We start from the raw sequence: 24,768 nt of genomic DNA, 5'->3' as shown, positions 1-24,768 counted from the left end.
GGGACTCTGTGACAGCAGGTTCCCAAACCTTCAGTGAGTCATATGTGGTTGCTAGTAGGTTGGGTTTGGTTCCCAGACTTCGATATTGAGCAGAAAACTTATCCTGGCCAAACAAATTTTCCCACTAATTTTCTAAAAAATTTTCTTGCAAAGAAGCTTCAAGCCACAATGAAAATTCATTCTCTAGAGCAAAACGGTTTCAGCAAAAAAATCCCTTTTTACAGGTCTCAGACAAGGCATTTCTGAGGCCTGTGAGCGAAGGCAGATCTTTCTACAGGCAAGTAATGCTTCCTCCCAAACCTTTGCCACTGCCAAGTCTTGGGGAGCTTCTTCAGCACTGCCAATGGAAAACCCATGACCAACATCTGAGCACAGCATCTGGAGTGATGCCATGTATTTACTGCAGATCTCTTGTTTAAGAGCAAACGTTCTGAACATTCAGCAACACTCAGGAACCTGTTTCCAAGCGATCTGGGGGTTATATAAAGTGTTGCTGCTGTGACAATAAATCCAGTGTGCAACAGACCCGCAGAGACTGGCAGGCTTGAAGCTACAGAAGATAAAGCACAGCAGAAAGCACAGAGCTGTGCTGCACACGTGAATTTTGCATCAATCATTAGCACCACACAGGTAAAAATACCATCAGCAAAACGAGCCTTTTTGCCTTATCTAAGGGAGTCCTTCTTGCCAGAGAAATAAATATTTTTAAAAGAGAGTGAAACAAGTTAAGAGAGATCTAGATGACTTAGAGCACTATAAAATGGTGTTTGAAGTAGCTTCCCAAAAGAACAGTGTTTAAGCATTCCTTAAATCTGCCCTTTATCTCCAGGCTTTGTCTTGCCTGGGAAGGCACAGCTCACCTGGGAGCTGGGTTTGCAGGAGCTGCCTCTGAACTGCTGGCTCAGGGGCACCCCCTGGCACCAGGCCCAGCCAGGCAGCAGCTCTCAAACCAAACTGGACAACTCAATCCCCTTTCCAATGCCTTCATTACCCCATCAGTAAAAACTTATCACGGAAATTCCCTTTAGAGGGACTAAAAAGTTGGCAGGCTGTGAAAGATAACTCCCAACTTGACCTAAACATGGAACTAAGGCTATTTTCAATGAAGAAGAAATATAAAATCTAATAAATTTTGAGAATGTAGTTTCACAAAGAAAAAAAATACGTATTTTAATTAAAAGTTATTGCAAATTAAGTTTTCAGCTCAATATCTGTGTTAAAATTACTGCAGTATAATATTTTATGACATGCTGCAGTAGTTCATAAAACAGATGCTGTATTGTATATCCACTTGTACCAATAAACCAACAAATTTCTTATATTATTTTAAAGCAAATGCATGTAAAGACATCAAAGTAATGAAGATTTTTAAACATAAAGAAAAAATCTATTGATTTCCTTTAAATGTTTACAGTCCCCCACAAGCAAACCAAAGCATCCCATTTGTTGTGTGAGTTGGCTGGTTGATTCCTCATCTCCCATGATTTAGTTGAAAAAGCACTTCAGGTTATGACCCATGGCAACACTGCTATGAAACACCCCAGCTCTGTCCATTCAGCAGCTTAGAAAACCCACAGATGTAACAGCTAAGTTCTAGTTAAATAATACTGGGTTTATCCACTATTACCCTTCTTCCTATGTACATCATCTCACCAGCAACAACTGTGCCATGTGGAGACAGACACTGCTCATCCTGCCACCAAACGGACACGTCCCAGGGTCCTGACAGGTCTGAGCAGCAGCAATCTCTGTGGACACTACCCTGGGCTTGACACAAAGAGCAGGAGGATGAAGAAAGAGCCAGATGACCAGAGAGCAGACAGGGCAGAGGAGCAGGACACAGCCCACACTCCCAAACACTGCCTGAGGATTTTTAGGATGTCCTGTAAATCTCATTAACATGCAAACCCTTATGTTTTTCTTCACTGGTGTCTCCTTGGTGCCCCATGGCCAGCCTTCAGCTACACTGCATTATTTAGTTTCATCAGATGCCTTTTGCTGTCAGTTTTGGGGCTACCAATAACAAAAGGCTATTGGGATATTAATGGCAGAACCTCTCTACAAGCTCCACTGTCAAAATTAATTGTGCAATTATGCTGAATCAGGTGGGAACTGCTGTTTCAGTTGTCTTAGGCTGAGATGAGCTGGGAAGAAAGACAGAAGTGCAGGCGAACAATACAGGCTTCACAGTAACAAAGCAGTTTGTAGCAGCCACTGATGCACAGACAGAAATCTGAGTTATCTGAGACAGTTATTTGAGATAACAGAAGGTATTTTTAAAAAAATCATTGATCTATTGACCAGACCTCTAGGGCATGAACAATTTGGGTTTTTTTTATTTGTTTGGTTTTGTTTATAAGATAAATTCACTGTTGATGAAATGTGCTATGTGGGCAGACCTGGAGTCCAATACTTTCTCTTCCTCTCAGATAAAGAGTGGGTAAACACAGCAAAGGGATCCTCAGGCTGTGCCCCCCTGTGCTTCTGACAGGACATAAGGACATCCTGCCCCAGAGGTAATGCTATGGTAAAGCCCTGGGGTCATGAGCACCACTTCACTTCCCCACTTGCTGCAGGGACCTTTGGAAACAGGGTTATAATGAGTCCCACTCAATTATTTTTCCAGCTCTCTCCTCGACTGAAATAGCATGACCAGGTACAAGACAGTGAGAGGACAGATGCCTTCTATCTTTTAATCACCAGTCTTTTTTTCAGTCTTTAAACAAAGAAATAAACAGTGACTCTATTTTCTGCATGAAGTCCACAGAGGTCCCCTGGCAGGACTGTCCTGAACTCAGCTCATTCAGAAAGCCCACCAGCTCTTCTCATTAAAGAATATCCTTGTGATTTGTAGAAAAGAAAGGTTCTCTCAATTTAACTCAATGTGAAACATGCCTTTGACTGAATAATTTTTGCATAGAAAGTAAATAAATACATTTATTTGTTTACCATTTGAAGATTTAGAGCCTGAGGTATTTTGTTAAGTGTCTACAGATATTACTGAAAGCGGCTTGGAAAAGCAGTTCTTTTTTTAATTGTTAAACTAAAAACCTGCATGAAATATTTGCAAAAGAAACATTAGTAATTTACATTCAAAATGATTAGCGTCTGCTTGCAACTTGTTTTTTACATCTCAATCCAGTCCCTTGAACAAAAGGCAATTGTATTAAGAAAAGTAATTAGATTTGCTTTGAAAAAACAAACATAGGTCTGGTTTGTGCTAACTGTAGTTTTACTGGAAATTTCACAGCCTAAAAAAAAATCAAATTAACACAGTAGGTGGCTATGACACAGAAAAAAAAGGGGATCACATTCAATGACACTTGGAACCAAAAAGAGTTAATGGATGTATCTGCCATCAGGAGGAATTCAGTGTCAGACCTGCTCGTGGAGGGTATAAGGTACCACAGATTGCCCCAGAAGTTATTTCTGGATTAGAAAACCAAGATGCTTCACTTATCCTTCATCCCAGTAGTGTCTCCTGCCATCTGCAGTTGGAAATGTGGATGTGACTTCCAGGCACAAGCCAACCTCTGCATCACTAGAGCTGGTTTGTTCTTCTGGGTTGGGAATGTCTGGGCCCATCCATCCCTCACTACAGCACAGACTGGCAGTGGTTTGTGAGAGGGCAGATTTTTTTCTAATTCACTTCAGCTTTCACCTGGTCTGGTCAGGTAGACCTAACCCAACCTCTTTGAACACAGAAAGTTTGACTGGGCTCTCCTTTGCATTTCTGTAAAGCTGGGCAAGTTCCACAGACATTGGTGCAAAGGCAATGCTGTCAAACCTGTGGCCACAAAGCTGCAGGGCATTCAGCACTGCACTGACACCCTCAGAGATCTCAGCTCCTTCAAAAAATGTCAACCCAACAGTGCTGTAACCCTGATGCAACCACAGTGCTGCCAGGGCAGTGGACAGCCCTGGTGCTGCTCAAGAGAACAGTGCCAGCCCCTGCCACACCAGCCTGGGAGCATCCCTGCCACTGAGCATCCTCAGCCAGGAGCTGCAAAAGAAGGGGTCCCAAGTAAACAACAGCATGGTGCTTCTGGTTTCTGATGATGAGAGCCAGCAGACTGCTCCCAAGAAGCCCCTGGTGTCCCCAGATCATGGCAGAAATGGTGACAGGTTTCCATTTGCAATGCTCAGGGAAAGCCAGCAGGAAACTGTCACAAGCTGCTGTTGTATTCAAACCCAGCTGCTCACTGAGCATCCCCCCAGACTGGGCAGCTTTGTTCATGTTGCTCACCATTTCCCTACAAACATTCCCAAAATTGCCAGATAAATAAAGATATCTATTTTTTTTTTTCCAAGATCTCGTTTTATTATAACCCAAAGGAGAACAGCAAATACACATATCCACAAGCAAACCTAATGACTTAATAAATTTAGTCACTGAAACTAGCAGCAATAAAAGAAAAAACCCATTCTGCAAGTAGTTTGTGTCACAGTTTAGGAAAGGGATGTTAATTATGAGTGTTGAAATATCTAACTAACACACTCCCAGAGTAACAGTTTTCCTTTGTTTACAGCACTTATGGGTTTCTCTTTTACGTTCTGCACAATTACTGAGCCAGATCTTCAGATGGGATAAAAGCACTAAACTGCACCATAGTCTATTGCATGGCAAGGCTTCCCTCCCAGAGAATCTGGCTCAGGATACTTACTGATGTTAGTGTTAATACTTAAGAGCTCATCAACTCATTTAAAACATATTAAGTAGGAATCATAAATATCAGCACAGCTATCAGCAGTGGCATTTCACTGTTTTTGCGGAGGCAGAGCATGGAATGATTGGATTGTGTTCACTTGTCTGTATAAGCACTGTTCCATCCTAGGGAAGAGGATGACACTATAGCATCTGTTTTATGGTGCTCTTTACCCAGCAAAGCCCATTCTACATTCCTCACTGACCTCAGTTAGGGCAGGGTTTCATCAACACTCCTCTGATGCTACCAGCACTATGAAATTCAGTATTCACAAGTCAATATGGATGTGCAAGACACCAGATTCTTGAAGACATTTGGGTTTCCACATTAAGTGCAAATGCTCAACTCCCATATAAACCCCTGGAAGCTCAGAGACTATGTCTTTGAGAACTTGTGACCACAAACCTCATACAACAGCACTGGATCCTGGCATACTGTTATTGCCAGGACAGGTCTTTAACCACAGAGATTCCATTTGCAGGATAAGCCCTGTGCAGACCCTGGAGCACTGCCACAGGCAGAGATGCCTTGCACAGAGTCCCACGCAGTTCAGTGCCCACCTGCCTCAGTGTAGCTTCTCCCCAACCTGGGGCTGCATCTGTCTAGAAATGCTTTAAAATAATTGTAGCTGAGCTCTCTCCTGGCATGTGATCAAGAACCACAAATGTGCATCCAAACTTTACATCTCATCACATCTTTGTCCAGATGGCAGGTGATATTCTACTCTTCACACTCCACTCTTCCTCCCCCTTCTAGCTCCGTAAAAGATTGGTGACAAGTCTTCTTGGTGGCCTTTTAGAAGTAGGAGAGAGCAGATACATTTTAAAATAACAAGCTGCTACATGGGAGTGTACAGCCCCGCTGCAGGGTAGAGATTCACTTGATGAGGCAATATGGTATCTGAAAGCATTCTGACTCCGCCTGGACCATCTGTGGGCTGGAGGGAACACATTTTCAAATAAATCATCATCCATGCAGGTCTGTTCTCCAGCTCTGGGAGCTGGGAAACAGCATTAGCAAGTCACCTAACTTACTGCCTCTGAAAATTTAACTAGAGGGCTATCTGCCCTCACTCTTGTGGGAACTCTCTGTACTCAAGGTAAATAATTGTTCAGCTGGCTTCCCTTTAAAATACCCACCCAAGAAGTGGAGCGCAGATCTGCTTTGTCTTGTGAGCTAACACAATATTCCTAGACAGGCAAAAAAACCCCAAGTGCTGGACAAGCCCCTGTAATTAGGCTGCAGATCTTTATATGTGGACAAAGGTTGTCCTAAAGCACCTTTCAATGTTCAAGGTCTGATTAAATTATTCACGTCACCATCACTGAGGACTGCTGGAGACAAAGGTGTGACTGCAGCATGGACATGCCCAAGGTGTCCTGCAGCAGCAAGGACATCTGCCCAGCACACAGCAGAGTATTGACCAAAACCCGTGGTAGGTTCTGCAAGACACTGAGCTATTTCACCCCAGATAAACTGTGTGTGCTCGACCACAGTGAGCACACACAGATCCACACAGGCCACGGCCTCCTCCCTTTGGCTACAAAGCAAGTGAGTTTTGGGGATCCTAATCCAGACCTGACCATCCCACCACAGCTCAGTATTGTGTTCTTTTCCTTTCAGCTCTTGGCCGTTTTCACCAAGTACTTCATAAAATTCCAAAATTCACTGCATTGGCATTTGGTGAGCTGCTCATGCAAGCCTCACAGCAACACAGCTTTCAGCTTAATGCTTGCTGAGAAGAATGTAACTGGGAGTGACTCTTCCAGCCAGGCTGCTCACTTCCACAACTCCATGGGGAGCCTGGGGGGACTGGATGGAGAACAGCTCTGTCAGTAAGGCCTGGTACCAATGACTGCATGGCTCCATGTGCAGTGAGACCTGCAGAAGTCAGCACATCGAGCTGCTCATTCATGTGGCACAATGAGCAAGGCACGTATTTTACCCTTAGCTTTACTTTTTCTTGAACTCCAAATTCAAATTCATGGTTGGACAGAGGAAATTTTCATCCCTTCCTTTTAAAATGCAAGGTATATTTGGAAATTACTTGATTGATTTGTTTTTTTAATTTTGGATCTTATTTCAGGCTGGAATTTTAAAGCCTCTGAAAGTTTGGACTGCTATGACCTGGGGTAGTGATCACAGCTCACTCACGTGGCACTTGGCCCATCCAGTGCAGCACTGCTCTCCCAGGAAAGCAACTGCTTCCCACAAAGGGGTTTTTCCTCACACCATTGTCTCTGGTATTGCATTCCTGGCAGCCTGGGGATCTGGTGAAATCCCAGGATAATTTCTAACCTGTGAATCCCATTTCATCTATTGTCTTCTCTACATTCTGTTCTCCTGACAAAGTGTCTGAAATTGCTAACAATGTTATCAACTCTGCTTACTCCAAAACACCATCCAGAAATACATTTTTGCTTTCAGACATAATGATCATGAGACAAGATGGCACTAGATGAAGATATGTTAGTTGCATACAAGAAAAACAGATTTCCTAAATTAGCATCGTACTGCCTCATCTGCTAAAGCCTGAAATAACTATAAAGAAAAATAATAATGTAAGAACTCTAGAAACACAGCCAGATGGGATGCTCTGAACCTCTGATCTCTGTTTCTTGGCATCAATCTGAGTCTGAGCACAGGGCAGAATAAATTGATTTGTTGCCTTTGGTTATGTTTGCCATCCTGCTATTTTTATTATTGTTGATAATAATTACAATGTATAAACTAAAGTAATGGTTATGCATTTATAAACATGAGATTATTTTCTTTTGATAGTCAAAAGAAACCTTTTAGTGGAAAACAAGCGGTTAATATTGGGTTTATGATGTTATTATTTATATGAAAATCATCCTCAAAGTTTCAAAGCGAAGTATAAATGCCTCAGGCATTTAGTAAAATTCCCTCACAATGATAGGAGGACAAGGGTAGACCTCATCATTTCTACATTTTTGTGCTGAGGTCCTGAGCACTGAAAGACCAGATGGCTGCTAGGTGCTCTGCAAACAGGAGGTGTCAGTGAGTGGAGGAACAAATTACAACCAAGTTCCAGTTCAGTTTCTTAAGCAAACATCCCCTTATTCTGACATAAATGAAATAACGCAATTACAACAATGTCAGCAAGAAAAGGACTGAGAATGAGCCCCAGCCCTTGTAAAGAACAGTCTTACAAGTGTTTTATGGTTTTTAACACAGACAAAACTGTCCTGCCCTCACCCAATGGTAGAGCCTGCACAGAGTGCAGGTCTGAGGGAAGACGATGGCCCCAACCCGATTTTCTGTGTAGCTCATTTCTTCTGTGTAATTCATCATCATGTGGGCAGAAGATAAGAGGACTTGCCAAGGAGCTCACCAGGCCTATTACAGCCCTGAGATGCTGATGTGCTGAGATAAGCCTCTCTGCTTTGACTCTTAAATTCAAACTGTGAGACTCGCTGGAAACACACCCTATCTTTCTTAATCCTGGAAAGATCTCTCCTGCATTAAACCAATTTCAGAGCTGTCATGACCAGGGCTGGAAATTCAATTTCTTTGGTGTTGAAATGTCAATTTTGAAAATGAGTGGTGCTAGATTATTAATATTTTGACAGCTTACTGACAGACTGGCTACAACTGGGCAATTAACAGAAAGTCCTGTGGTCTAAAACATCAACTGAGCTGGTGTTGGACCAGCAGGTTCTTACAACCAAGATGAAATGCTATGAAGTGTGACAATTTATGGTGGCTTTTCCCACCCCCCTGTACCCTCTGCTGTAGCGCCTACACAGTGAGAAGGAAAGGTTCACAGAATATTCTTGGGAGAAGGCCAGCTCTACTGCCCACTGGGAGAGTCAAAGGGAACCCTCTGAGATCTGTTCCTCAAAGCCTGGGCCCCAGAAATACTTCTGCTGACAAAGCCAGCAAAGAAGGTCCATGGGGCTCCCTTAATATCTGCCAGGGTGACACTTGGGTGACACTTCACAACCCTCTGCTCCATCATCCCAACCCCCAGTGAAGGTAGGTAGGTACTATAAAGAAGGCTGTGGATGGCATGCAGACACATTTCTATGGCTTTTAGACATTCATTTTCTGGTTTTCTGAGAATTAAGAAAATCAACCAACTCTGCTGTTACAGAATTTCCATCCACACATTGACCACAGTATCTATGTCAGCTTGAATGAGCTGACAAATCTCACAGCCCAAAACAACTTCACAGACAATCCTGGGCTTATTAATACCTTGAGCAGATTTCCATGGTATGTATGTACTGACAACCTGACTTGTTCTTTTTCTGTTAGTTTCCTTTTGATGTGAAATAACCCGTGGACAATGCACAAACATTTTGAATGGACCCAAATTATGCCACAGCTCAGATCTGACTGCTCCAGTGTATGGAGCCAACTGACCCATCATAGCTGATGCTCTGCTTCCCAGGAATCAGACAGATGGAAGTATATCATAAGGGATTTTGCAGCAGTGGCTATAGTGAAATTTTTCACTCTGTTGAACACTTTGCTAGAGAACACAGATTAGCTTTGGCATCTGATCCTGTTCAGAAGCCAACTAATGACTTCAACTTCCAAACTAAGATAATATGGTCACTCTAGAGAGAGTAATAGAACACCCTAACTCTATTTGGCATAATGACAGTAAAGCAGGAGACCATTTTATTGTGGGACTAGTATACAGAAGACTGTGCAAGTGTCTTTAAATTATATTACTCAAAATCAACAGAGCAATCCAGAGTTATAAATTAGTGCTTTCTCTTTGTAGCTACTTATTACAGCATGCAAGCACAACGAGATCCAGGGTTTACAATCAGATCTGAAGGCATTTGGTTATTTTTCACCTAGACTGTGTTTACACTGCAGGACCGAATGCATAGAGTGAAACTCTTGGTGGCGAGGGCTGGATGCTGGCACTGTAGACATTTCAGGATGGATTCAGTCTGATCTAGCTGCCCCCTGGTTCCATGGTCTGACTATCCAGTATTTTAGGGGCACTCCCTCCCAAAGAGAAACCTTTGGTTTAGTTTCACCCAGAAGTGAAGCTAGTTCGCACAGCCTGAACCACTCCGTGGTGCAAACAGAAGATCTGCATGTGAAGGTGACTGGAGGGATTTTTCCGAAAGTGCAATCCTGGTCTAACAAAAGCACTAATCCCAGAGATAGCTGGGATAGTTGGCTCACTGCAGTGGGGTATAATAAAGTAGGCATGTGATGATGTGAAATGTCAGTGCTCTTGAAAGGGGCCGAGGGCCCTGTATTGCCCTCTGGAAAGCAGGGATGTGAGCAGCCCACTGTAATCTAGGTGGGGGCTGTACACAACATCCTCTTCTGCCATGTGGAGTTTACATTTCAGATTGTTCCTTTATGATCTCAAATGCCTCAGCCACACTGGATATAGTAACACAAAGCCTTCCAAAAAGCACTTACCACCAACATCCACTAACAGCTACACTGGCAATAGCAACAACAAAATAGTTGCTAAACATGCCTATTTGAAATCGTACCTGGCTTGCAGAAAGCCTGGAATTTGCTACATGTCACAGCTGGATTCTCCTGAGGTTTGAAAATATTCTCCTTAGCATGATAAATTTTAAATAAATTTTATTTATATGTTCCAGCAAACATGCTGAGGGGGAAGGAAATCTCAAAGCTGTACTGACTGTATCACTGGAGAAGAAACATGTCGTTCCTGCTTTCTTCTGAGCTAGTACAGAACTGGGGGAGGGAAAAAGGCCCCACTGACCCAAAAAAGCCCCACAAAAGACAAACCATTTGCTCATGGGCATAACAGACCTTCCTTACCATTCACAATATTTCTTAGTTTCCATCTGTTTTCATCAATACTAAGTCCTGAATCATTAGTGCAGCAACATGAGCACAATTGGATCTAAGAATCACTAAAGCTGGACTAAACATTCTGTTCTAGGAATAAGCAGTGATTAATGAATGTTTGTATTAAAATTGGTATGATCCCTTCCATCACAACGGAGATGAAGGAGAAGATGAGAAGTCCTGTGGAATTATAACTTATGGTGCTGGGAGAAATCCACAAAGATAAGCTGTGTCAAAGTGTCTGATTTAACTCAGCCAAAGGTGAGGACTTCATGAAATTAGAATGATCTAGCAAAACTGTGACGATCTGTTCATAGTAATGGACCTGAACAATCATTTCTGCCCGCACAATCTATGGCACTGGGATCAGCAACAGACAAGGTGTCCCAGCCTATCCTGTCACCAACAGTGTAGCCATATAGCACATCACCATATAGCACAACACCAAAGTATCTGGAAAGTGAAAACCTGTGAAGCAAAAATTCAAGCAGGCAAGTCGTAGAATGTTTATCAAATTACTGTTTTCTTTACTACTTCCACACTACTGCATCTCAACTGACCTAGGCAAAGCATATTAGTAAACTATTAATTCACAAATAAATGCAACTGCACTTAGAGGAACACACAGAAAGCAAAAGCACCATGGGGATCATATTACTTAGAACAGGGCAGTAAAAAATATGAGGCAAGTGAGGTACAAAAGAAAAATAATAAGAGTTGTGAGATTTTGCTTTTTAAGCTGGTCATTAAAAATCAACTTTCAACTGACAAGAATGCTTTAAAAAGTCTGCTTTCTAAATTTAACTTTGATATTGAAAAGTCTTGGGTTTTGTTCTTTTGTTTTTTTTCGTTAACGTACAGTTGATAAAAAAACCGAGGCGTGATAATCCTGGCGCTACACATTTTCAAAAGCCATTCTTTAGCTGCAGCCTCTTCAGAGGGTGCAGATAACATTTGCATGGATACAAAGCTATTGCAGAAAGAATGTTCCTTAAGGGCAGAACTGGCTGTAGGGTTTAATATTGTTAGGAACTGAGACTCAGAATCAGCAGCATTCACATTAATAGCCACTAAATTATTTATTCATATCAGGCTCTGGAAGGCTGCAGATAGACTAGGTTGTTCTGAAGGGCTCAGCTCCCACAAACTTTGTTGCATGACTTACTTTCAGTTACCTTTTTGAGGAACATACATTCATTATTACAAGTCTTGGCACACATTGATGCCTTTGGTTCCCTCTTTCCCTGATTTTGTGAATGGGGAGAAAAGTCTGTGCACCAAGTAATGCCCATATCCAGGAAGCAGATGCCATAGTGCAGCACAATCCATACCCCAGCAGCACAGACAGGGTGCAGTGTGGAAGAGGCTCCCTGAATTGTTTCCATCCTTAGTACAAAACAACAGTTCTCAACAAAGCTTCATCTATGACCTCCCAATTTCTCTCCCCCATGAATTATATGATAAAAAAAATACTACAAAGCTGTTCTGAAATACACCTGCTTCAACAGTTGTCACTTTCTGTTTTCTAGTCAAAATCTAGCCCAAAGTCCCTATGGACACAGGAATCAGGTTCAGGGGTCATGAGGGACTCCTGTGGAAAAGCTCTGCCAGGGAGGCAAGGGGGCTCTTCAGATGATCCAAGTGCCTGCACCCCTCCAGCCAGCCACAACTTCACTGCTGGCTACCTCACAACCATGGAAAAAGCCATCTGAAACACATCACATACATCTTGTGATGCCAGAGGGACAAGCAGCAGGGCCACAGAAAACACTGACCCGAGCTGCTGAAGTTGCCAACAAGGTGGTACTCTGCACTAAAGAAATTCTCGGCCTTTTTCCACCTCCACTTATGTCCTCAGCCCTACTGCTGACCTTGATCCATTTAATTACATCCATAACCAACTTACACTGTAGCAGAATGTAATTATGCAATCAAGTAATGAGCTATGGTTTCACTCTTGGTCTTGTATGCAAAGCCACCTTTGAAGAGGGCGATGAAAGAAGCGATTATTGTAAAAGGACAGCGCAGCCCCATGTACTAATTACTGGTCATGATGCAGGGGACAATGTCTGCTGGCAACATTGATCCATCAGCTGCTTTTAATGGGCAGCTGAAAACCTTCTCTGTGCTGCAGCCTCCCAGCCGGAGCCATGGCTTCATCCCGACGCCAGACATACGCTCACAACAGGCACGCTGTGTGACGGGGCTCCACAGCTGTCCAGCCAGCAGCCTCTTTCAAACACACTTATTAAAACTGACTAAAGAACTGCTGCACTGCTGGCAGTGAAGACTGGCAGTCTGGCAGTGGCCAGCAATAGCACCAAGGGAAAGGTGTAGGAACAGAGAAAATGCAGTGAAAGCTTCTCCTTGCTTTTGTGGGGAGCTTGTACCTGCTGGGTCTAGCAAGGGTGTCCTGGTACTTGGGCAAAGCACCCAGCCTCCTGTGGGACTGCAGGAGTGTGGCAGGTGCTTTGTGCTCAGAGCTGGTGTGGGAGCTGATGTAGATCCCCAAGGAGAGAGAAGGGCCTGAGCCAGGAGAGGCTGTGGTGAAACATTACATGATGGAGGATTCCTGGTGGGGCTCAGCTTGGAAGAGCAGCTCCAGGACTGCACTTTGCTGCCCAGCTCGGTGCCTATCAGGTCTCAGCCCACAGAGAATTCGCTGTTGTTGAGATTTCAAGGTGCTTGTGAGGAAATGGCAAAAGAAAACCTGGTATTTTATGGAGATAAGAAACTGACAAAACTAATTCTGACCATCATACTTGTCTGTGCCATACTAACATTTACACAGGAAGCTCACAGAAGTAGGATCAAATCCATAATGCTACAAGCAGGGTGGAGGTCTGTCCCTGTAGGTAAACAAACAGTGCCTACCAGCAGAGCAACTGAGTATTTCCATTTATCGCACTCACACGAGGATCCAACAAGAAAGTCCCACCGTGGTGAGGAGGTAATGGACTAAGATAAATGAGGTCAGTTGCATAAGATCCTTGAAAAGGCTGTGTCAGAGTCAGGATCTGGATTTTCTGAATCCTTGCTTTCACTGTAAAAGCTTGCCTCTACTGCATTCAGGACAGAACAGGAAGGTACTAGTGTGCCAGACAGAGCAAGACCCACTACCCAAAAGCTCCATTCCACATCACCTTCTGAACCCGAGATTCCTGGCAATGAGGCACAATGTTGCTGTGGCCCATCTTTTTTCTCTCTCTAGCAGTAGTAGCACAAGGTTTGGGAAAGTGAAAGTCACTCAGCAGTGATGCCGAGCACACGCACATCAAAAAGCCCCGAAAGGTCTATGGAAATGAATTCCCTATCGTCAGCAGCAGCTTCTCCCTTTGCAAAGATAAACAGCTTTTTATGCATGCAGTATATGTGCTAGCATGTACTCTCCAGCTGACAATGTTCAGCCTCCAGTGTAACTTGTCAAAGCCTGATATGCTTTCCCTTTATCAATGTGGCAAACTCCTGAACACCGTGCGCTCCAAGCAGTGGGCTGCTGTCCCTGTAGGCAACACAATGAAGCACACTGTCATTCTTGCTGCTGCACTCTGACACATGCATCTCCTGGTGATCAAAAGCCAAAACAGAGCCAGATGCAGCTCACAGCTTCACCAGCACAACCCCTCTAACCTGTGGATCCTCAAAAGGCCCTCAGATGTGGTGCTGTGACATGCACTGACTTCATGTGAAGAAAGCAGAAAAAGTGAGGACAGGTGGGGTGGCTACAGTGCTTCAAGGGTCTCCTCCTGTTCAGAGTTCTAATTGTGCAATTTCTCACTGTTCATTCTGAACTGAATAGGATTAGGGCCATCTCAGCATGAATCATTCATGAAGCAAATTCCCCCAGTATTAAGCTGCTTCCCATCCCTTTGCACTGCTGGGACAAAGGTCAAATCTGTGCAGATAGTGACTAGAATACTGTGGGATTAGGAAAATTTGTGGCCAGATACTCAGAAATTGCTGAAACCAAACAGTTGATGCAAATCTGATGATCAGAGAGAAGCTGGGGATTCCTGAAGTGTATCAGGCAATCCCTCAGCTCCAGAAGCCATTTGAAAGCTGAAGGTGTGCACTCAGAGCACTGGGGAGATGTGCTGGCATTCTCAGGCCATGCAGAACAACTGCACTGACTGCACTTTTGGGAGAAATATGCTGGGAACAGCAGGGAAGCACAGTGATTTCATCTTCATCATATCTGACAACAGCCCTTTCAGTAATGACCCTGCAGAGTGTTTCTTAGGGCAGTCTGGACTGGGAAAGGGATGTGTTCCTTCCCATGCTTTTCAGGATGCCAGTTTACTCTGAAATCTCCAAACAACTTGTTTCCTTTAGTCTCACAACACGGGCAATGCCACATCATACCTAATTTTTCCCTTTCCTTTAATTCATAACTTAAAATACTTTTCTTCTTCTTCCCATTCCTCCTTTATTCTCTTAAGTTTTATTTCATTACAGTAAGTTTCTGAGGCACAGTTTCAGATGACTGAGATAATCTAGAAATTTAGCGACTCTGACGGGTCCTTCAGGCACAAATCACAGGCATTATGCCCTACAAATATTTAGACACTCTCCTCCTCCATTTCCACTTTGATTCACTGCAAGAAGCAACTTCTCTTTGGCAATTTCCAACATATAGAAACGTGAGACAGGAGAAGGGTTTTTTAAACATAATGAGAAAAAGACATACTGTTCTCCCATGGGAAATGTTGCTGGCATAACAGAGCAAGACCATAACAGCACCAAGGCCTCTGTCATCATCTCAACTCAACACAGAGAGCCTGAGCCCAGCAGTCAGCGAGCCATCTTGAAGTACTGCACACTTGAAATTCAAGTTCCATGCAACTGATTTCAGCACATCGATTGCCCTCTCTCTGCTGCAATCCTGAATCATGGCACAGAGCAATGACAGATAAAGGCCCCTTGGCTGGCAGCCTAATCCCTCATGACAACACTAGAACCAGGACCTGTGAACTGATCCAGTCTGGGCTAACAGGGCATCTTGTGCCCTCCATGGCACGGCACAGAATGGCACAGAGGTCTCCCATCCCTCCCTTGCTCTCACATATGTAGTTCATGGTACATAATCAGACCTTATCACCTCTCCTTCTGCAGAAACAGATATTCAGGCTCTGTTCTTCTCAAGCCACCTTGAGAGCCAGCAAGGATCCCCCTGGGGATCTTCCACAGCCCTGATCCCCCTGCAGGCAAGCAGGGTGGCCCTGCAGCGATGCCATCCTGGCTGCCCTGCGGGATGTGGGAGTGCTTGTCACACTGTGCTAAGGCTTATCCATTCCTGTCACTCCCCCATGGGGAACAGGAGCACACACAGCAGGCACAGATACTCAGCATGTCCCAGTGCTTCAGTACTGTACAGGTGCTGCAGAAAAAGGCTTGATGAGTTGAACTCATGCTGTATTTTAAATATTCTAAGCTGATTTGTATATATTTTGTTGCCTACACATGTGCAGCTGCCGCTTGCGTGGCATTTTTGCTACCCTGAAACCTCAACACTGGCCAAACCTTTCTCCTTCTGCCTGGGAGAAATTTTAGTGCAGAAAGGAGTGTCCTGTCCTGCTGCCTCACTTCTGCAGCCAAGAACCTCTGGGTAGATGTTCCTGACCTTTTCCAAACCTCCCTGCAAGGGTATGCGACCCTTGCAGCAGCTGGGAAGTGCTGCAGAGATGTGGCTCTTGCCCAAACACATGACACTTTATTGCTATTGCTGTCAACTCACTCTTGAAAATAATCCAAACAGCAACAGTAAGCAACCTTGGCCAAACAGGTTAATTCCCATGAAAAAGCTGTTTCCAAGGAAGGAGTAGAGGGAGCACACAGTGATTGATGGTTGGGAGCAGCCACAGGCAGAAATCCATCCCCTGAGTGTGTCACCAGGACTGAAAGGGGTTTGCACAGAGCAGCCCCAGTGCAGGGGGCTATGGCTGCTATGAGGAGAAATGGGAGGAGGAGGAGGAGAGCAGAGCTCACATGCTGTGGCCTGGCTGCTCTCCTTTGCAGAGTGCACTGATGGCAATCCTGGAGCCAGAAGAGCATTGTGGGCAGTCTCATGCTCACAAGGAGAAGAGAATCAGAAATCGAAACACAAACCAACCTCAAGCCTCCCTTCCCCTAGAAGATAATCTCTCTGCTTTGGACATGTGGAATTGCATACACTACCCCACAGCACCTGTACACAGGGAATAGCAAAAGCATTTTTTTCTTAGTAGGAAACTGCTGTCATATAATCACTCCCTCAGCTACTGGGTTTATGGTGTCTTTAGCCTAAAAATGCCACAACAGATACACAAAATGTGCTTCAAACACTCCAGGCAGCAGAGGTATCTCCTCCCTTCTGTTTATCTCTCCTATTTAAAAGCAGGTCACCAGAGAATTTCATTAACTTTTGCTCTTCAATCCTTACCTTATCCAAACATTCTTCTGAAGATAACCACACTGAGACTAGACCTTGGCCTCAGCAACAACATTGCTACTGTTGAGAGAAAGGAAGAGAAAGAAAACTCCTAACACAGTTTGGGGTCCAGCAAATGCATTCAGATTTTTGTTTGCCATCTGTCCTCTCTTTATTAAAACAGATATTGCAATTAAGAAAAAAAAAATAAAAAATCTGGGCAGGGCCTGGAAGATGCAACAGAGGAAGGAGTTTGGCTGGTAGAGACAGCCTCGTGTCCTGTCACAGCAGGGTGGCTCTGTGACAAAACAGGAGCCCTGACAGCTCAGGGAGAAAGGCATGCTTTTAAAAGAGGCTGTCTGCACAGACAGCAGTCTGGTGTCAGTGGGTTACATGGTTTATGCTTTCTAGGTTTGATTTTGTCCAAATCCATATACTCATTGAGAGGACTAAAGTGGTGCAGCTCGCTCTGCCTGCGAGGATTTCATTGCAGTGCGCTTGGCTCCTCGTCACTTGGAAGCACAGAAACCAGGGACCAGACTCTCTGGGGAATTTACAATGTCAGTCATCCCTCCTGTACATAAGGGAGTATTTAAGGCAATGATTCCCACAGTCTGAATATTTTTTTTATGTTATAAAGACTGGAAAAAACATTGATGTGCATTGTCTCCGTCTTGGAAGGGCAATCAGGGACCTCATGGGATTTGGAATGTTCACCTCAGTCTGATGGTACCTATGCAAAGCTGCAGATTCTTTGGTGTTGGATGAAGACACCAGAGGTTGTTCTTGGAAGGCTTTCTCTTCCACCAGGGACAGGACAGGTAGTGACTGGCTGTGCCTGGCAGCAGGATTTCCCTGCTGTTCTGTCAATACAGATATAATATTAATTGCAATTTTCTGTGTCTTCAAAGAAGACAAATGCATCACCCACAGATGGGTGAAACTTTTCTCTTCTCCTCTGACCTTTAAGATCCCTTGATGAAACTTTGCTCTGTGTTTTAAATGCTGCTTTTATATTATTGATGAACCCTTCAGTTCCACCTAGTGAAAATCCTTTAGACATTCAGAGGATCGGAGATCAGTTGTTTGGACAGGTGACAAGTCCACTTCCCCTAAGCCAATATTTTTCAAATCAAGAAGTCACCAAGCAATGGCAGTAAGAGTGAAACAAGATGAGAGCTGGAGAAACCAGCCTGGCTCCCAGCTGATTTCCAGAGTGTCCTGCCAGCCCAAATGCACTCTGGTGCTTGATTAATTTAAATTGCAAGTTCTGAAAACAAAACGTGTCACACTTGGCTTCTAATCAGAGAGCAAAGGTCTCGCGACTGCTCTGCAGGCAGTGAACGTCCAGCTGCACTGCAAGATCTTCTTTCTTCCAGGATCTTCTGCCAGTAACGATATTTTCACTGTGTGCCTCTTTAAACCGAGACAAATAACCTCAACAGCAGGGCAAAAAGCCTCTCGCAACTGTGGCTCTCAAGGAATTACTCCAGGGACCTTTGTGCTGTGCCAGCCCCACTCACACAAAGCCCTTGCAGCTGGTTTCTCCCGAGGGATGGAGCCTGGCTCTCCCTGTCTGAGTATCCTGCTGGTCCTTCCAGGGTAGCTCTACCTGTCTGAGTTTCATCCACATTTGGGAAGATGAACTTTTCTTTATCATGAATGTTCCCGGCCCCAGGCTGTCCAGCTACCATGAAAATACAAACCAGTGGCTAACAGAAATGGTTGTTACTAAAAGGTTTCTTGCTACATTACTTTTTCTACAGACTCTCATTTTACATCCAAACAGCCACCTTTCCAACGCATGCATGCACACTCAGTAAGCTATGAAAGTACAACTTTATTACCATGGATTTACCTCAAAGGGCAAAACTGAGCCAAAAATCAATTCAGGTTTGCTGACAAAAAGCAAAATGCTAATACTGGTGTTAGGGAATCAAAATGTCACTCCTTAGCACCTGCATGAATATTAATAATTTCATTTTTTACATAACATTTTTGTCTCTTTTGCTTCACAGCTACTTTGTAGAGCAGCTTAAACCTCTCTAAGTTAGGCTCAAACCAATTCATACCCTTTTCTGTGCCAGAAGTGTTTTCAGGTTTGAGGGTCAGAGGACTTTTGCATTAAAATTAATTGACTTTGAGTGGTTCTTTTAATTTTGTCATCACTTCAGTAATAACCCTGAGGTTTAATGGCTCCAGATCTGTATGTATCTTATCACAGTGGATGGTCAGAAGTGAAAACTTCGCCTTGCATTTTTAAACCTAAAATCATCAGTCTTTAGTACTTTAATTACTGTCACAGCCAGACTGTACCAGAGCACAGGACATGCTTGGATGCCCATCTCCCAAGGTAGATATTTAGCAGTTTCAACATGCAGTTTGTTCACTTGCTCAGGATATGAAACAGCTCTGGCACCTTAGCTCCAGCTGAGCATCAAAAGGGAATTAGGCACCTAAGTCATTTAAGCATGTCTGTAAATCCTACAGAGCTTCTGTAAGCACCTTTCCCCATCCAAATACTATTGGAAATCTGTGTTGTAATGTAGATGCAAAGTAGAAGATGCATAAAGATCTGTAAGTACTCTATTAGTGCTGTTAAAGACTTACAAGTGGCTATTCTGTTCTATATGCAGGGCTCATATTAATAACAGGATGTGGGATAAGGCTTGAGTTCTAATGCAACAAAAAAACATCCAGCAAACAAATTTCTGTGTGCAAAACTGGACTGGAATTATTATCCTGACCCAAACCATAGGAGAATCTTCAGCCTCATCTGAGAAACCGAGACTCCAGGAGAGCCAGCTCAAGAAGCACTAAACATCTGCAGGTTTTTTTTGCCTGGTCCTGATGGCCCTGCAGTGAGAGCTGGGAGCACATCATCTCTGCAGTGAAGGCATTAAACTTGGCTGTGCTCGCTCTCACCATTTGAACTCTTTCAAGGGGAAATGTGCTGCTGTGATTAACTGGGGTTATTAACAGTGCTCAATGACTTGTAATGCCATTGGTAATCAAACAGGTCTCAAAAAGTGGAATAAGAGGAATTGAACAGAATTAAAATACACAGAGTGCTTACAGCCTGCCATCCCAGGTCAGTGACGTGCCTGCGCCTACAGCCTGCTATGTATATAGAAATTAATTCACTGACTGCAGATGCACAAGATGAGGATGGAATACGATTCCAAATGTCTTTGCTTAGAAGACACTCAAGCAGTCAAGCATCATTTTAATGTGGAAATACTGCTGTCATATAAATCACTGACTTCAGGGCCAGGAGTATCTCAAATCTCTTGATCTGCTCTGAGGTAGCAGCAAATATACCAAACCCAATCCTTATAGATACTTGCCTGACATGGTCTTGATGCCTCTGTGCCACACTTAACCTTCTCTCTTCTACCAAAAACACAAAGTAAATGCACTGCATCCTCCCAGTATTTAGAATTTTTTGCCTCTAAACAAAATTGTTTTCCTCCTATCTCTTTTTTCTTCCTATCCTCCTTTATTTTTTCAAGCTTTCTGAAGTACAGTAGCCAGAACTGGCTCCAGTCCTTCACCTGAGGAGCAGAATAACAACCCTTCTTCCCAATGACATCTATTCAGAGCTGGACTGAAAAGTGCTCTCTTTATAAAAAGATTCCCAAGCAATCTTGACTCGTGTTCAATTTGTGGTTCGCTGTAAGTTCCTGTTTCTTTCCTGAAGTGTTGCTGCCTTCCATATTTTTCATACTTTATCTGTGCACTTAAGTCTTCTTTCTAGAGTGTAACTCATAAGAAACTTGTCTTTACTGAATTCTGCTCTATTGATTTTGAGTACTTCTCCAATGTATCAAGATGATACTTTAATTCAGGCAATATCCTTCAAAGTGAATCCCAATTTGGCACAAACCATGTATTTTTTCTACGAGTATGGTCTCCTGTCACATACACCATTAATGAAAATGCTGTCTTAAACTCAACACAAACCACTCAACACTCCTCAGAGTCTGTCCCTCATTTAACTGCAACATACTTCTATGAAGAGTGACTTCTTTAATTATGTGTCCTCCCACCTTATGTTAAGTTAATCCAGCCCCACTTCATCCAGGGGTAGGAGGAGTAGGAGTTCCTTGTGGAGAATTCTCACAAGTTCACTGATACCACAGTTCATCACATTCCCATTCTTTCACTCTGGTGTGTCAGGTCAGACAGCTGCTCTGGCTCAGAGGGCAGCTTTGGAATTAAATGCTGTAACATCTCCCATGCTTTACACTAATGCAAGACCATGGTTCTGGAAGAAGCAAGCAGAGCTCATCATCCTGTATCCTGACAGCAGTCACTGCATAGGTGAAGAGCATCCCAGAGAGCCTAAGGCCTGGGTTTTTCAAATTTACATGCCTTTCAGATCTATAACTCCTTTCTGTTCAGAAATACGGGTTTAGGCAGTTAATAATGGTAACTGGAGTGTGGAAAAATCAGGGTAAGTCTATAAAAATTGGATGAACTTTCATGCAGCTAAATCTTTATACAGTGCTTTTTTTCCTCTGCTTTTCAGCTGCTTAATAACTATTTCCCCTTGGAACAGCCCCTCTGTGTCCTTGCTTTCTCTTGTTTTTTCCTAACCCATCTTCAGTTAAATCTTCCCAGTTCAGCTGTCCTTTGAGAGAGGGTTTGAAAGCTGCCTAGCTAAGTGATTTGCTCAAAGTGTTCTGTTTGACAGAGGTGGGCTATGAGAGCTGGGAGGAAGGGCAAGCCCCGAGGGGAAGCAGCAAGCAGGTCCTTGGAACCAGTTCAGATTTTGTTAATGAGCCTGCCAGGTAAATGGAAGGAGCCAAGAGCCTATTTGGCTTATCAGCAAGGACCCTTTCTAACCTCTACTTAATTAGTTTCTATTGATTTTCAGGATAAGAAAAATTTCTATGAGATTCTGAGCAATTTTAGGGGACATGCTGGAATAATGAGAAATTTGGATTCTTCCTCACCCATCACTTAAGATTCCTCTATTTGCATTTTTTTTCTCTCCTTGGCTCAAGTTTCACCTTTTTCCAGGGCTGAAGGCACAGGTGGCAAGCAGAAGGACTGGAGACAGCAGAGCCCATGCTCTTGAGAGCTGTGTAAGAGGAATCTGGGTGAGTTTCAAGCCCATGCAACAGGCAGCTGGATCCCCAGTCCATCCAGGTCTGCAGATGGGCTCATGTCCAAATTGCCGTAGCAAAGTCAGGCTGCTGAGCCTGCAGAGCCCCTGGCCCCCTCACCTGGGCTGTGAAAGGTGCTCCTGTGGCTCTGAAACACCATCACAATTAGCTGTGTGTTTCTGCAGGTCAAGGTCCTTGAAATAACCCAAGTGTCACGGTGAAGTCCAGTGGTGATGGTTTTAGAGCGTGGGACCAAGCACTGCCTGCCCTGGGCTATGTATCAGCAGGATGGAAGAGGATACAAGACCTGCCAGGATAATTTTGGAGGACTGCACAAAGATTGAAAGAAACCACACCTGTCTTGTTCTTTCCTCTGTTCTGCCTCCTGGAGAGCTGTCACTACCCCAACAGCCTCAGGGGAATCAGATTGTTGACTACAGAAAATAGCCTGGGAGTAAGTTACCATGCATCCAGTGCAAACAACTGGGGAAACTGGGCCAGGGAACACCACAGAGAGCAAAATTATCCAACACACAAAAGGGAAGGGTTGGCAGATTACCTCAATCCCATCTGCTGGAGAGTATTTTTTTGTCTACTCTGAATGGACAAGCTATGAGATGAGATGGAATACTGGGAGTTGACCCAGTCTTGTAGTTGCTGTGTTTTGGTTTTTTCACTAACACAAGAAAGCTGATTCTTGCTGTTTGCCATACTAATGATGAGAAAGGCACCACAAATGACTGAGTTTTGTGAACTCCAAAGCGAGGATTGATATACAGCAACAAAAAATAAAAAGACAAAAGAGGAAGCTGACAAGACATGCTCTGTTCATTTACTTGACACGAGTAGTTTGGTTTTTAATTATGCATGCTACTGCCTCACAGGGTGCTGGGGACCATTTCAGCACAGCTTACCCTGGGAAGTAATTTAATTCACAGTAACAGGAATCCTCGCTGCTTCTCTGCCACGGCTGCTAAATCCTCATTTTGAGACTGAGACAGGAACTTTTACTGGCATACAAGTGGACAGGCTCTGTGGAAATCAGGGAAACACATACAGGTACTCACGTGTGCTACATGGGCACTCACACAGTGAGCTACCTATTAGTCACAAGCACTGTAAATCCAATTAATTCATCAAACCAACTTCAGCCACTAAAAATTTCCCTTTTTAAGTGCACTCAAACACGTATGTGTTTGCACAGGCAAACACATGTTACAATGTCTCTGTTCCAGGAAAGTCTTGCATACTTAAGCAGTAGATGAATGATACCAATAAACCTAAGGTGGCAGAGCTGCAAACTGAGGGCCCTGCAGTCAGGGAGGAGAGCAGAGATCCTGCTTCTCCTGCTACACCAATCTGAGTCTTCAGCTGGGCCAACAGTGCCTGATGCCAGACACTGACTGTCTGGGCAGAACAGAAGGAAAAGCACGCTCTTTGAGCTTTTGATTATTTTTATCATTATCTGCAACTAGTATTTAGGTTCTGTTGAGACCAAGAGGATATTGATTACTGAATCAAGGGCAGGGGAGGAAGGGAAAAATAATTTCAAAAATCTAGTGACATGACAGTTTCAATCACTTCCACTGGGCACTGTGCTAAATGAAAGATGGTGCAACCAGTTGTGCAGAGCTCAGCTCAGTATTGATCCTGACAGATCAGAAAATCCTTTTCATGTCTTAAAGGGCACAAACATCAAGGACTTCTCCAGACTGCATTTCCCCATTTTTATTTGCCATCAGGGAGTCACAGTTAATATCTGTATTGGATACAGACAAGTCTGGACACAGATTATTTTTCTGCATGCAAGTTTTTTTTACTATACATAGGAGTTGCCACATCAGATATGACCGGGGGGATTCCAATAAAACCTCCTCTCTCAGAGCAGCACAAGCTGCTTCAGAAGCATGTAAGTGCTCCCACCAAGGCATTAAAGGCGTAACTTGCCTTGATGAAAATTTCCTCTGTAACCTCAAAATTTAAAGGCTGGATTCAATAAAAAGTCACTGAATCAATTCCCCTCCTGGGGAACCAAATCCACAGCCATAGCATTTTTGAGCCTCTATGTCCTATCACAAAGCACTTCATTGAAAAAAAGGAGATTGAACTGATGCATAAAAAGGTAATAGATTTTTAAGTAATAGAAGGGAAGATAATGTGGCCTATAAAGGGCCATCATAAAAAATGTCACACACTGACCAAGGGTGGAAAATGACACTGGCACGTCTGCCCTGACATGTCGCAGCTGCAAGGACGAGAAACAAACAAAAAAAAAGAATGAAGAAATGTTACCACTCCATCAGACCCTGCCATTTGTGTCCACAGGACAGTGACACAGCTCCATGTGGATATCCCCACTGCAAGGCAGTCCTGATCCTGCAAAACACGAGGCTGTGTCTGAGAGGTTCTCCCGAGCAGGAGTGGGACTGCTGGATTAACCTCGAGCAGCATGTTTGATGTGCATGGAAACCCTGCCAAGGCAGCCTGTCACTTATTAAGAACATTTGTCAAGGTTGTTAAACAACCTTGACAACAAACCCAGAGGCAGCAGCAGCAGAAGGGGGCCTGCAACACTTCCTGAATCTGCTTTATTAAATGTAGCCTCATTTGATTCAAACATCAAATGAACTGGCTGTGATCTCTCCTATCTGAGGGATGATAGGAAGGGTTTCAGAATCACAGTCTGCACAGGTGGCTGGAGGTCTCCCTCGGGAAATCTCCC

General features: G+C 43.8%; 1 protein-coding gene across 3 annotated transcripts in view; it reads right to left on the bottom strand.

Annotated features, from left to right (window-relative positions):
• FGF12 (fibroblast growth factor 12) overlaps positions 1-24,768 on the bottom strand; it is a 217,973-nt gene that overhangs the window by 10,080 nt on the left and 183,125 nt on the right. The window lies entirely within an intron of this gene.

Source organism: Parus major, chromosome 9 (genome assembly GCF_001522545.3).
Source record: "Parus major isolate Abel chromosome 9, Parus_major1.1, whole genome shotgun sequence".
Classification (NCBI taxonomy): Eukaryota; Metazoa; Chordata; class Aves; order Passeriformes; family Paridae; genus Parus; species Parus major.
Note: the sequence above shows the minus strand (reverse complement) of the source record. Positions and strands in the feature narration are given on the sequence as shown.